We start from the raw sequence: 13,963 nt of genomic DNA on the forward strand, positions 1-13,963 counted from the left end.
GGAGATGTTGTGCTTAGAAGACCTATCGAGTATAGAAAGAGCTAGATTGAAGTCACCAAGTATAAGTGCATTATTATCTAAGTATTTCTTCACTTTGGTTAATAATTGATTTATATATTTGGCAGCTCCCACATTCAGGGCATATATATTGAGGATTGTTAAGTCCTCTTGTTGAATAGATCCTTTAAGTATGATATAGTGTCCCTCTTCATCTCTCACTACAGTCTTTGGGGTAAATTTTAGTTTATCTGATATAAGGATGGCTACCCCTGCTTTCTTTTGAGGACCATTTGAATGGTAAATGGTTCTCCAACCTTTTATTTTCAGGCTGTAGGTGTCCTTCTGTCTAAAATGAGTCTCTTGTAGACAGCAAATAGATGGGTCCTGCTTTTTTATCCAGTCTGAAACCCTGCGCCTTTTGATGGGGTCATTAAGCCCGTTCACATTCAGAGTTACTATTGAGAGATATGAGTTTAGTGGACTGAAGTGAAAAAGATTATTTTACAGACTCCAGGTATAAATGGAGGAAAGTTACCATGGAAACACCAAGTATAAGACAGCTGATAGGTCTATATTAGTATCAAGAAGATAGAGCTCAAGATGAGTTATATTGCCAAAGCTGAAGATCATTCCATAATGATAGAAAGGGCAGTTCATCAAGATCTAACAATTTTACATTCCTAAACACCTAATAATAATCTCAGAATGTATGAAACAAAAAGCAATACAAATAAAGAAATAGCAAGTATATAATCAATTTGACAACTGTAGCACCCCATTCTCAGTAATTGATAGAACAAGTACCCTCAAGTCAGCAAATATGTAGAAGATTTAAATAACGCTATAAACCAACTTTAACAAAGTGTTATAACATATTCTATCTGATAACCACAGACCACACACTCTTCTCAAGTTCATGGATTGTTCACAATAGATCACCTTCTGGGACATAAAACAATAAAATTCATAGGACTGAAATAGCATTTTTTATAAGTATAAAAATCTTACATCAGAAATAAAAAGAAAAATATAAAGTCCAAATATTTAAATACTTATATGTAATAATATTAAAAATAATATTGATAAGTCAAAGAATAAATTACAAGGGAAATTTTAAAAATCATTTAAATGAAATAATAAAACAAAACAGCAAAATTTATGAGATGCTGCTATAACAGTAAGGGAAAATTAATAATTTTAAACAGTTGTATTAGGAAAAAGAAAAGGATTAACATCAATTATCTATTGGAGGAAAGGAATACTCCTCAGCTGATTTCTTGAGGCCAACATAACATTGGTTCCAAATATTATAAGTAGAGTAGATTATAAACCAATATAATCCATGAGCAAGATGCAAAAGATAAAAATCTTTAAAATATTATCAAATCAAACATGACAATATAATTAAAAATTAAAAGATTAATATGTTAACTACTAGTAAGTGTTATTCAGGAATGAAAGTTTGGTTCAACATTTAAAAATCAATGTAAGTTAGACATTAAGAAAAAAGAACCTCATATGGTCACCTCAATAATTACAGAAAAATCATCTGTCAAAATTCTACACTCACTCGGTAAAAACTTTCTATAGAAAGAAACTTTCCCAAGCAACTGAAGAACATCAACCTACGGAAAATATATGAAATCTTGATATAATGAATAATTGTCTTCTAATATCAGGAAAAAGGTGAGGATACCCGTTTTTAACACATCTTCCCAGGGTTGTACTGTAGATATTAAAAAGTAGAAAAGACTAGAAAAATACATTAAAGGCAGCATAGAAAGGAAAATAGCTAGAAGTAAATTTGAAGAAAAATATGTAAGCTCTCTATACTTAAAAGCATAAAACACCGATCAGAGGAATTTTAAAAGACCAAAGTAAATGGAAGGATGTGGCTGTCATTGAGTGGAAGGCAATACAGCTTAGATGTCAATTCTCCAAATGTACCTATAAATTCAGTGGAATCACAGTTGGAGTCAAAGTGTTTTAGGGGTTTTTTGGTAGACATTTTCAACTTCATTCTCACATTTATATTAAAGTGAAAAAAATCCTAGAATATCAGTTCCAAATGAGGTAGAGCAAAATCTCCCAACCCTTAAATGTGGGCTGCACTTACTAACTTCCTTCCAAAGAGCACCGTATAAAAGAGGGAGGAAAGAACAAATTTACAGTGGAGAAATCTGATAGTCATTCCCTCATCCAGGTGATCCAAGTCAGACTGATGGCATGTGCTCTTGCTATGATGTGATGAAAATGGCACTTAACCTGACTAGTCTGTCTCAAAAAAATAAATAAATGGGAGCACTTGGGTGGCTCAGTTGGTTAGTCCTCTGCCTTTGGCTCAAGGTTGTGCAATCAAGCCCCATGTTGGGCCCCCTCCTTGGCCAGGAGCCTGCTACTCCTGCATCTGCCTGCTACTCCCCCTGCTTGTTCTCTTTCTCTCTCTCTCTCTGTCTTATTCTCTGTCAGATAAATAAATAAAATCTTTAAATAAATAAGTAAATAAAACCCTGTTATAATCACGAGAAAAGCATCAGACAACCCAAATGAGGGGTATTCTATAATATATCTACCAGTACTCCCCAAAACTGTGAATATCATCCAAAACAAGAACAAGGGGGGTCAAATAACTTCTGTCTCCAGGAGCCAAAGGAGACATGACAATTAAATGTAATGTAGCAACCTGCATATTATACTGGAACATAAAAAGGACAGGGGGTAAATCTAAGGAAATCTGAATAAAGTATTAACTCTTTAATAATAATGTATCAAGGGCCACCTGGGTGGCTCATCAGTTAAGTGTCTGACTCTTGATTTCAGCTCAAGCCATGAGCTTAGGGTCCTGAGATTGAGCCTGGTGTCAGGCTCCATGCTCAGAAGGAGTCTGCTCAAAATTATCTCTTTCCTTCTCCTTCTGCCCCTGCCCACATCTCTTTCTCTCTCTCTCTCTCGTTTTTGTTCTCGCTCTCTCTCAAATAGATATCTAAAATAATAATAATCATAATATTAATTCATTAGTTATGACAAATGTGCCAGACTAAGGCAAGGTGTTAATAATTAGAAAATTTGTGAATGGAGTATATGGGAAACCTTTATTCTTTGCAACTTTTCTGCAAATCTAAAACTATTTTAAAATTCAAAAAGCTTATCTTTCAAGCTTAGAATATTCATAATAATCTTCAAAGAAAAAACACTCTGTGGGATTTCAGGGTTAAGTATAAAGCTACATTAATCACATCAGTGTGGGGATCCCTGGGTGGCGCAGCGGTTTAGTGCCTGCCTTTGGCCCGGGGCGTGATCCTGGAGACCCGGGATCGAATCCCACGTCGGGCTCCCGGTGCATGGAGCCTGCTTCTCCCTCTGCCTATGTCTCTGCCTCTCTCTCTCTCTCTCTCTCTCTGTGTGTGACTATCATAGGTAAATAAAAAATTAAAAAAAAAAATCACATCAGTGTGGTATTGGTGAAAGGATAGATAATGGATCAATAAAACAAATAGAGAGTACAGAAATACATCCACAGAAACCCAGTCAATTGATTTTTGACCATGGTGCCAAGGTAATTAAATGAGTAATATACAGTTATTTCAATAATGGTACTGAAAAAAAACTTGTTATTGGCATAGGAAAAAAAAGTCATTATCTCAACCCCTACCTCATAACATTTAGAACAATTAATTCAGTACAGATCATAGAACTAAATGTATAAACTTCAACTACAAAGCTTCCAGAAGAAAAAATTAAGAGAACTTCTTTGTGAATTTAGATTAGGAATTCATTCTTCGGAATTTAAAAAGTACTAATTTTAAAAGGAAAATCTAATATATTCGACTTTTAAAAATCTGAGCCATCTGTTTTTGTTTTTTCAAAAAACACTTAAATGAAAGAAAAAAGTCATTTATAAAGTGGCATCAAGTACCTATTATAGCTGTCTGGCAAAAAAAAATGTGTACATAGATTATATAAGTTATTAATAATAACTTATTACAAGTTATTATTGTACAAGTTATTAATAAAATGCCACACAATAAAAAAAAAGACTGGGCAAAGCGTCCTGAGTGGCTCAGTCGGTTAAGTGAATGACTTTTGGTTTCAGCTCAGATCATGATCTCCGGGTCATGAGATCAAGCCCTGCCTTGGGCTCTATGCTCAGCTCAGAATCTCCTTGAGATTCTCTCCTTCTTTTCTGCCCTTTTCACCACTCACATGCTCTCTTTCCTTAAATAAAACAAATTTTTAATAATGTTTAAAAAACTGGGCAAAAATCCTCAATAGACATACATGATAGTACAGAACTGGCTAATGACAACATGAAAATATGTTCCACAGCTTTAGCTATTGAGGAAAAAGCAAATTGAATCTATAATGAGATGTAATCAAAACTCACTATAAAGGTCAGAATTTCAAAGGTAAAAATAGTAAATACTGTGAAATAACAAAAATTATTGATAGCTTGTTTGTCGGTATCTTACAGTATCAGACACATAACAATTACCCAGAAATCGCACTGCTAAATATTTACCCAGGAAGAATGAAAACACATCAATGTGCAGGGCAAATTTATTCAGAATCATAAAGAAAATGACCATTATAGCTATTAACAGGTAAATGAATAAAAAAAGAAATTTAGGATATCCATGAAATAGGAATAATATTCAGGAATGTACTATTGGATGTAGGAATAATAGGAATAAACTATTGATGCATTATTTTAAGTAAAAGAAAGTGGGGTGGAAGATCTACATATAGCATCATTCGATTTACAGAATTTCTAACTCAACTAGGGTGATAAGACAAAAATAGTTGTCATCTCTGAGAAAAGGAAGGAACTGATGAGTAAGGGACATGAGGGGACTTTCTGGGGCAGTGAAGTTCTATGTTTTGGTTAGGATGGAGATATTATATGTGTAACCATAATCATATAAATATTCATATAATGTGTCAAAATAATATAGTCATGTACTCAAAAAGCTGTGTATTTTACTGTATATAAGTAATACCAAATTAAAATAGTATAATTATTTTAAACAGTACCTTTGGGACGCCTACGTGGCTCAGTGGGTGAGCATCTTTCTTTGGCTCAGGGCATGATCCCAGGGTCCTGGGATTGAGTGCCCTATCAGTTGCTCTGCAGGGAGCCTACTTCTCCATGTCTCTCAAGAATAAATAAAATCTTAAAACAACAACAACAACAACAACAACAACAACCTACCCTTAAATGGTTTTTACTTGCATTTACGTAGACTGTGTCAAATACTTTAACTACATTTGTGTTCCAGTTTGTTCATGTGCATATATCTATTTTCCTTACTTTTTTCTATGTCTTAATAAGATATACTTACTATTTGGCTTACCATTACACATAATTTCCAAGTCTGTCATTTTCATTTTTTTAAAGGGAAAGGCAGAGGGAGAGGCAGAGAGAGAGTCTTAGGCAAGCTCCCCACCCAGTCCGAAGCCTGTGGAGTCTGACACAGGGCACCATCTCACAACCCTGAGATCAAGACCTGAGCAGAAACCAAAAGTCATTTGCTTACCTGACTGAGCCACCCAGGCGCCCCTGTTGTTTCCATTTGTAACTTTTAATCATGTTTTAAATCTTTTTGTTCATTTCCTATGATTTCTTCTTTTTTCTTGTAAGCATAGAAAGGTTATTCCTATAAGAGGTTTGGTAAATATTCTTTCCTAATACCTTATTGCTATCCAGCATTTTTGATGTTAGACATGTTAATCCCCCTGGAATTTATTTCTCTTGTTGGAATAAAGAATATAAATTAGGTTTTTTTGGTTCCATTTCTAGCCATGTGTAGCTTTTATCCATTGGTGAATAAAGCAACTTGAATAAAATAAGGTTTTTTTATGGGCTATTTCAATTAACTTTCTATTGCAATGAAAATATCACATATTTAGCTATCAAAATTATATAACATATTTATATAAGAAAGAGTAATCTCCTTATTACTCATTGTTAGAGTTTTCTTCTATTGTCCCACCTCTCTACTCTCTCAGAATAATTTTAAAATGTTTTTAAAATGTTTTATCAATTTTAAAATATTTTATCAAGGCAAGTAAATGCTATTGTAAATTTCTTTGAAGCTGTATGAAATCTATACATAAATTGTAAATTCCTGATATCTTATAATATTCTTTATTCCACTTTAGGGATATGAGATATTTCTCCATTGATTGTTCCCCTTTATGTAACATAAAAATATTTTATTTTTCCATTTATATCTCTAGACTATCTTTATATAATTTTATGTTTGAGATGGAAATAATTTCCATTTTAATTTAATTACTTTTTGATGCTACACAGAAATTATGTAGAAGTTATGTCCAAATACCTTAACAAGACTATCTTATATTTAAAAATAAAAAGTTCCATGAATCTCTTGATATGAATTCAAAGTGTTTAATTGCACTTTCACTACATTTTGTATTGTTTTGTACAATATTTGTACAATATTTGGGGGTACCTGGGTGGCTCAGTCGGTTAAGTGTCCAACTCCTAATTTCAGCTCAGGTCATGACCTCTGGGTTATGGGATCTAGCTCCACAATGGGTTCTGCACTGGGCATGAAGCCTGCCTGAGATTCTCTCTCTCCCTCTCCCTCTGCTCTTTCCCACCCCTTCTCTCTCTGTGTCTCTGTATCTCTCCCTTTCTTTAAATTAAAAATAAAATATATAAGGACACCTGGGTGGCTCAGCGATTAAGCATCTAACTTCAGCCCAGGGCGTGATCCTGGAGTCACTAGATCCAGTCCTACATCAGGCTTCCCGCATGAAGCCTGCTTCTCTCTCTGCCTATGTTTCTGCCTCTCTCTCTTTGTATCTCTCATGAATAAATAAATAAAATCTTTTAAAAAATAATGAAAATTTTATATATATATATATGTACAATATCTGTTTTCAAAGAATAGTTAATTGAAATTTCTTTGATGATTAGCAAGTGATGTGGCTAGACTCCCATATTCCACTGAATGCTCAATAATAAAATTATATTTGCAGGGCTAATAATTACATTTTAAGAAAATGGAGAAAATTTATAAATTTAGTCTTCATTTCTCTCCAAACCTCATTCACATGACTAGCACAACGGAATGCAGTTAGCTAAGAAAGTACTAATAATGGGAAGGGCACACCATAAGAATACCAAAGATTTTGAAGAGTTTCTGAGAGCCGGCATATAGTAGTATCAAATCGGCTGAAACACTGGAACACAGTGAATCACAGCTCAGAGCCCTGCTGTAGTTAAGGCTGTAGTTAAGCTGGGAAAGTTTTCACTTTCCAAAAAATCTACAAGTAGAGCTCGAAAAAGAGAGGGGAAAAAGGTTAGGGACTTGAAAAATCTGGTCCTAACCTACGCTCAGTGATGAGAGTTTTTGTTTGCTTGTTTGTTGTATTTTTGTTTTGTTTTGAAAGATTTTATTTATTTTTTCATGAGAGACACAGAGAAAGAGAGAGAGGCAGAGACATAGGCAGAGGGAGAAGCAGGCTCCATGAAGGGAGCCCGACATGGGACTCAATCCCAGGATCCCAGGATCATGCCCCGAACCAAAGTCAGATGTTTGATCACTGAGCCACCCAGGCATCCCAGTGATGAGGTTTAATACATTCTAGAGAAATACATTCTAACAAATCAGATTAATTTTCTTAGAAATCTCTGGATTTTCAGATAGGGGGCTCTCCCAATTTTGGCAACTAGGAGGAGAGAAAACTGAATGCCTGCCTGCCTGAGGTGAAATTTGAGTTGTGACGGGGTCTACCCAGAGATACACAAACACTAGAAAGAAGGGCCAACAAAGGCAGATAGCAACTACTAAGCCACCTGTGTTAATCAAAATGATCATTCATCCCAAATAGGAAACTGAAGGGGATTAAAAGCTTCCAAAATAAGAATCGATATGAACCTGAAGGAAACAAAACATCCTGGGGAAAAGAAGTACCTGAAGATTCTATTTAGTCTCTTCAAAGAGGTTTTTGTTTTGTTTTGTTTGTTTTAGAGATAATGCACAGATAAAATAAAAGTTGAATGGTTTTTAAAAGGAAAAAAAAAATAAAGAAGAAGAATCCTTGGCAATAAAAACTATGATGGCCAAATTTTAAAAGTGAAACAGAAGAGTTGTGATAAAATTGAACTCTTTCAGAACCTCTAGAAAAGAGACAAAAGTGGAGAAATAGGAAAGCAAAACTAAACTGACCATCAACTCAGGAGTCCTGATATCAGTTAAAAATGACTTTTAGAATGAGAAAGCATGAAAATAAATTGGAGAAATTAACAAGCATTAGAAGCAATTTTTCCAAGTTAAGAGAAAAAGACAAATATTCACTTAAACTTGTTGAGTGATAAGAGGTACACAGCTAGAAATATCCCAATATATGTCAAACTATAAAGAATAAAGAAAATGTCCTAAAAATACTCAAAAAAATATTGCCACCTATCAAGTAGTCAGTAATATCTAATACTAGAGGCCCCAAGGAAGGAAAGTACTTTATCTCCAGAAATCTGTATCCTACTGAATTCAAATGAGAGAAAGAAGTAAAGAATTTCTTGTCATAACAGTATTCAGGAAGTTTTTCCCCCATGCGTCTTTATTTTTGAAAAAAAAAAAAAAAACTTATGGATGTACTTTGGTAAAACAAAGAATAAGCCCCAGAGGAAGCTAATTAATCCCAGAGACAGGCTAATTAGCTCCACAAAGACAAAAAAAAAAAAAAAAAAAATCTGAGAGGTATCATTGCACAGTTGGCCTAAAAATTTAACTATCTAAAATATAAATAAGTTGAATTATTTTAATGAAATGATAAAAAAAAAAATCTACACAAAGAATAAAGTTATTTAAAATCCTGGGAAAAAATTTTTAAAGTGCAAACTATGAAAGTCATAGTTAAAATACAACGTAATATAACTATGTTGTATTTTAACAATGATTTTGAATATTTGAAGGAAAGAGGGAATTATTGATATTCATGTGAGATATATAAACTTAAGTGTATCTATGTCTTCATATGAGCTGAATCAAAAAATACTTCCAAGCATCTATGTCTTCATATGAGCTCAATCAAAAAATACTTCAAAGGTTAGTGATATTTAGGCTTCCAATACATATTTCAAGTTTTATTTATTGGTATTAAGAAGAAAATAAAGGAGGAAAAACATAATAAGGTTTACCAACAAAATATGGTCTGGTAATCTACGGAAGATTTTATGACCTAAAACACTTTCCCATTCAAAATACATAGCAATACAGTATAGAAAAAAAATCCTAAAAAAAAGAAAAAAAAAAAAAAAAAAAAAGAAAAAAATCCTGAGCCAGGAAGAAGCAAGCTCAGAAAAAAGAAATTTACTTAAACCAGTGCATAAAAGGGAAGTGCTCGTCAGAGTCATAAGATCACTTTGAAACTGCAAGTGTCATCAGAAAAATTGCAGAAACCTCTGATCAAATGGTTAGAATTTTAATAAGAAGACCTGAACAAGAAAAAAGGCTTAAGACTTGCACAGTATGGGGAGATAGGCTTAAGATTCTGCAAAATTTGGAGGCTCACAAAGAGTTCAGTAAAAACATAGGCCGGATGCTATCTACAAATGTACACAGAAAGAAAATTATTGAGATGGGACATGAGTTGATATGCAAGTTTCCCTTTAGTGTCTGTAACCAAAAGACTGGCCTTGCATGAATTTGGAGATTGAATTTCCATCATTTCATTATACAGAAGTCCAGAGAAAGCAAAAGCAAATTGTCACTGTATGAATACACTCTCAAAAATAGTCTCAGAGAATTCTCAATCATAGAGGCCACATGAGCATTGGATTACATCTACAGTTAAAAAATAAGTAAATAAAAGGAAGCAAGTCATGAAAACAAAGATGACACCAATAAGGATTTCAGATACTAAAAATACCAGACACAGTGCAAGAAATAAAAAAGTATTGAAAATGTTTAATGACACAAATTTTTTAAAAAGACAACAAAAGTACAAGAGAGGGCCAAAACTACATTGCATTTTTGAAAAAGAACATTAATGTATTGCTGAAGTGCAAGGTGAAAGTTCAGAACTTCCGGTAGGAGTGAAATCTGGCACAACCATTTTGGAAAACTGGTATTATCTAGTGATGTTAAAAATGTCAACACACTATCACTCAGCTCTCCCTATCCTACATGCACATGGATTTTAGAGAATCCTTGTACATGTTCACCAGAAGAAATACCCAAGAACTTTCAGAGCCATGTATTTTCATATTAAACAAACATGGAAACAACAAACAGTAACAGAGTTAAATGAATGAATGCTAGCTGGAAGTAAGTTGACGCATAATTTTAATCCTTATTAGTCATATTCCCTTGAGAAAGTAACATAACTCAAGTGCTCTTATTTTTCTTATCTGTAAAAGGAAGGGGAATAATAATATCATTTGGAATCCCTTCTTTATGCATTAGATCGAACATTCATTCAAAAAATACTTCTTTGAAGGATAGTTTCTTGATAGCATTCATTAATACAAGAAATCTATTAATAAATATAAGATACAAACATCCTGCCTCATGGAGCTACCATTTTTATTGTGTTTTATTTTGGAATTAGACATCAACAAAGGCATGGCATGATTTGGGTGATAATGAGCATCTAGAAGAAAGTAAGCCCTTTTTAACAGGGTAATCAGGAAGACTTTGCTGAGGAGATGGTAACTGGGCAGAGACCCACCCGGCAAATGAGAACTGAATCCTGTAAAGAGTTGGGGAAAGAGATTTTTGGGAAGAGGGAACAAGTATAAAATCCCCAAAGTAGAAGGGGGTTGAGACAGTGAGGCCATGATAGTGTGAGTAAGAAAGTGAGTGGTGGCAGTTGAGATCACAGGGTTCGGCACAGTCCAGACATTCAAGGTTTTATACCTGTGATAAGTAGGTTCGATTGAAAACTAAGCTCATGGGGAGACATCTGAGGGTTTCAGGCAGGAGTGATGAGAGCAGGTTTTTTTTTGAAAAAAAAAATTATTCAGTAGCTGAATAAAAGAGATAATGCGTAATCGCTTAGCCCAGATTTTGGCAAAAAAAAAAGAAAATAAGCACTGAGTAATCAATGACTATTATTGTTAATTATATTTAACTGCTTGTGAAGCAGTTACCTGATATATAAACAATTTATTTCTGAATTGTCTTATCTCCACAGTTCACGTCTTCTCTGACAGTTGTACCACAGATACCACCTATTCCCTCTTCACTTCTACAAATTTATTATCAAGGCTGAAAACAGAGTTGATCTGAAAGTTTTCAACGGACAATAGAGAGAATTTTAACTCTAAGAAACTAGAGCATTAGCTAGTCTCCAGAGGGTCTGGGGAAACAGGAGGTTACCATATTGCCCAAGCATAGAGATTAGTGAATCCAGGGATAAATTGCTACATTACCTTAAAGACAACATTCATTAAAGCTACTGTGCCCATTAAACTCAGATTAATGGCATGAGGCTAGCAGAAAGGAGGGCAGACAAGAAGAGAACTAGGCCTATTGATTTCTCTGCAAGATTGTAAATTGAATAAAATACTAGAGATGAATGGTTCTAAATCGCCCATGTTTACTTACACAGCATCTCTTCACATCCAATAGAACATCACTCTGCTTACCTTAACCAATGCAGAAATAAACGTCAAGTGCTAAGCATTTTTAATTTCCTCCCTCATATCTAACAGAAATTGTTTTGCTTAGAGGCAAGTCTGATTATCTATCATAGGTGGCAATTCCTAAAGCTTCTTTTTTGATAGTTTATCAAAGGGAGATTTACTCTAAAAAAAAAGCAGTATGTTTTTTGTTTGTTTGATAGTTTTATTTTTCTTTACCATTCACCCTCTTTGTCTTTTTCTCACCTGAAATTATGCTTTATCCAAAAGCATTTATTCTCAGACTTCACTACAATAAAGAAAATTTTATCAGTTGCCTTTCTTGAAATCTATTATTGCCTGATTGGTTTTATGAGTAAGCCGTCATATTAAGGATATGCTTTAAAATCAATACAACATAAAAGATATCATTTCTATTTCCACTTTGACAAATGAATTATTAGTTATGATACAGAAATTATCACCATTACTTATGCATATTTAGTGAGGCCAAGCTGGACACATAATGCTAGCTTAAACTCATTGGCTTACATATAAAATTTAATTCTGTCTTAAATTTGCAAAATCCCAGATATAAATTAGAGTGATTTTCATATTAAGTTCTACCGGTTCCATGGACTACCCCCAAAACTGGCTGTGTAAAATGAAGAAAAGCAGTGATCTAAGAAGCAAAATTCCATTTCATTGCCTATGCCCAAGACAATACATTTCTTTTAATTCATTTGAAATACTAGGATTCAGGTGTATGTTAGTAAATTGAACACCAATAAAAAAAAAAAAAAAGATTCTTCATGAACAAAAGATTCAACCATATATAAAAAGGACAGAATTTAAATAGTATTATTATATATTTTACAGAAGCTAATTAGGATGATCAATAAGAAATCATCTGTGATAGTACGCAGATCTAATGAGGTTCCTTATGTGATATGACTATCATAGACCTTAAAAATGACCTTGTTTCATTTTAGCTTTGTCTGGAGCTTGGCCAGAATTTAACTGTCTATGACTTTTAGTTCCATTCCTCTTTTCTAGACACATATCCAATACACACACACACACACACACATACACACACACAAATTTCATTTAAGAGATCCATAAAATTGTATTAATATGGCTTTAATAGTAAAGAAATTTATTATCTCATGTATGTATACCATCCCCGGTATATGTACCATGCCATACACCATATCTCAGGTATGTATACATATCATACATGTATAATTAGCCCTAGAATTGGTTAGTCCAGTGATGGCATCATCAATAAGTGAAATTCTTTGCACTTTTCAGTAGATTACTATCATTCCAGTGAGGACCTCAGACTAACATTCCTCATGATGACAGGTGGCTATCACAATTCCACATACCATATCACATTGGAAGGAGAGGAGAGCATCTCCTTTCATACTTCTTCTTTAGAGTAAGAGAGGCATACTCAGAAGTGCTCCAAAATTTCCTCAGGCATTATTCTAAGTGTTATCAAATACCCATTCCTAGACAAAGTATTGGCAAGGGAAATGGAATTGCCACAGCCTAGTGAAGCATATGATCATATGAGAATGGCAGATTATTGGAATAAAATTAGGGTTCTATTACAAATTTTAAAAGACTGGAGAGAGTTATCTATAAATATTAAGTAGACAAAAAGTAGCCCATTAAACAAATATAAAAGTAAAGTTTTTTAAAAAAAGATTTTATTTATCTATTCATGAGAGACGCAGAGAGAGAGACACAGAGGCTGAGACACAGGCAGAGGGAGGAGCAGGCTCCATGCACAGAGCCGATGCGGGACTCAATCCCGGGTCTCCAGGATCACTCCCTGGGCCGAAGGTGGCACTAAACCGCTGAGCCACTGGGGCTGCCCAATATAAAAGTAAAGTTTATCGCTTCTCGGCCTTTTGGCTAAGATCAAGTGTAGTATCTGTTCTTATCAGTTTAACATCTGATACGTCCTCTATCCAATATAAAAGTAAAGTCTAAGTCATTACAACATTCTTCCAGGAAAGTTCTAATAGTCCATTAGAATAAAATTGGGATATAGAATCACGATCTCTAATCTAATAACTAGTCTAATCAAATAAATTTTAAGAAAGCGTAAAATGTATATCTCTGTTTATAAAGTTAAATACAGAGCTGTCCATGATTAATATCCATTTTAAGTATTACTTATATTCTCTGAAATAAGCAGTAGCTTAGAATAAATTTTACACACACACACACAGATTCTGCTTCTTTGGAAATATCTTAATTTTTTTTCAAAGATTTTATTTCCTTCATTGATGCTGCTCGTCTCTCAGCAATAAAACATACGTGATATTACATAAAACCTTTTGGAAAATAGATTTT

At 33.9% G+C, this 13,963-nt stretch overlaps 1 non-coding gene across 1 annotated transcript; it reads left to right on the forward strand.

Annotated features, from left to right (window-relative positions):
• The first annotated feature begins 13,499 nt into the window (after window positions 1–13,499).
• On the forward strand, window positions 13,500–13,687 carry LOC119867562. Its single transcript, XR_005384080.1, has one exon. It is a non-coding gene; the product is annotated as a U2 spliceosomal RNA (small nuclear RNA).
• Window positions 13,688–13,963: the final 276 nt, after the last annotated feature.

The sequence above is a fragment of the Canis lupus genome, chromosome 34, assembly GCF_011100685.1.
Source record: "Canis lupus familiaris isolate Mischka breed German Shepherd chromosome 34, alternate assembly UU_Cfam_GSD_1.0, whole genome shotgun sequence".
NCBI classification, from domain to species: domain Eukaryota; kingdom Metazoa; phylum Chordata; class Mammalia; order Carnivora; family Canidae; genus Canis; species Canis lupus.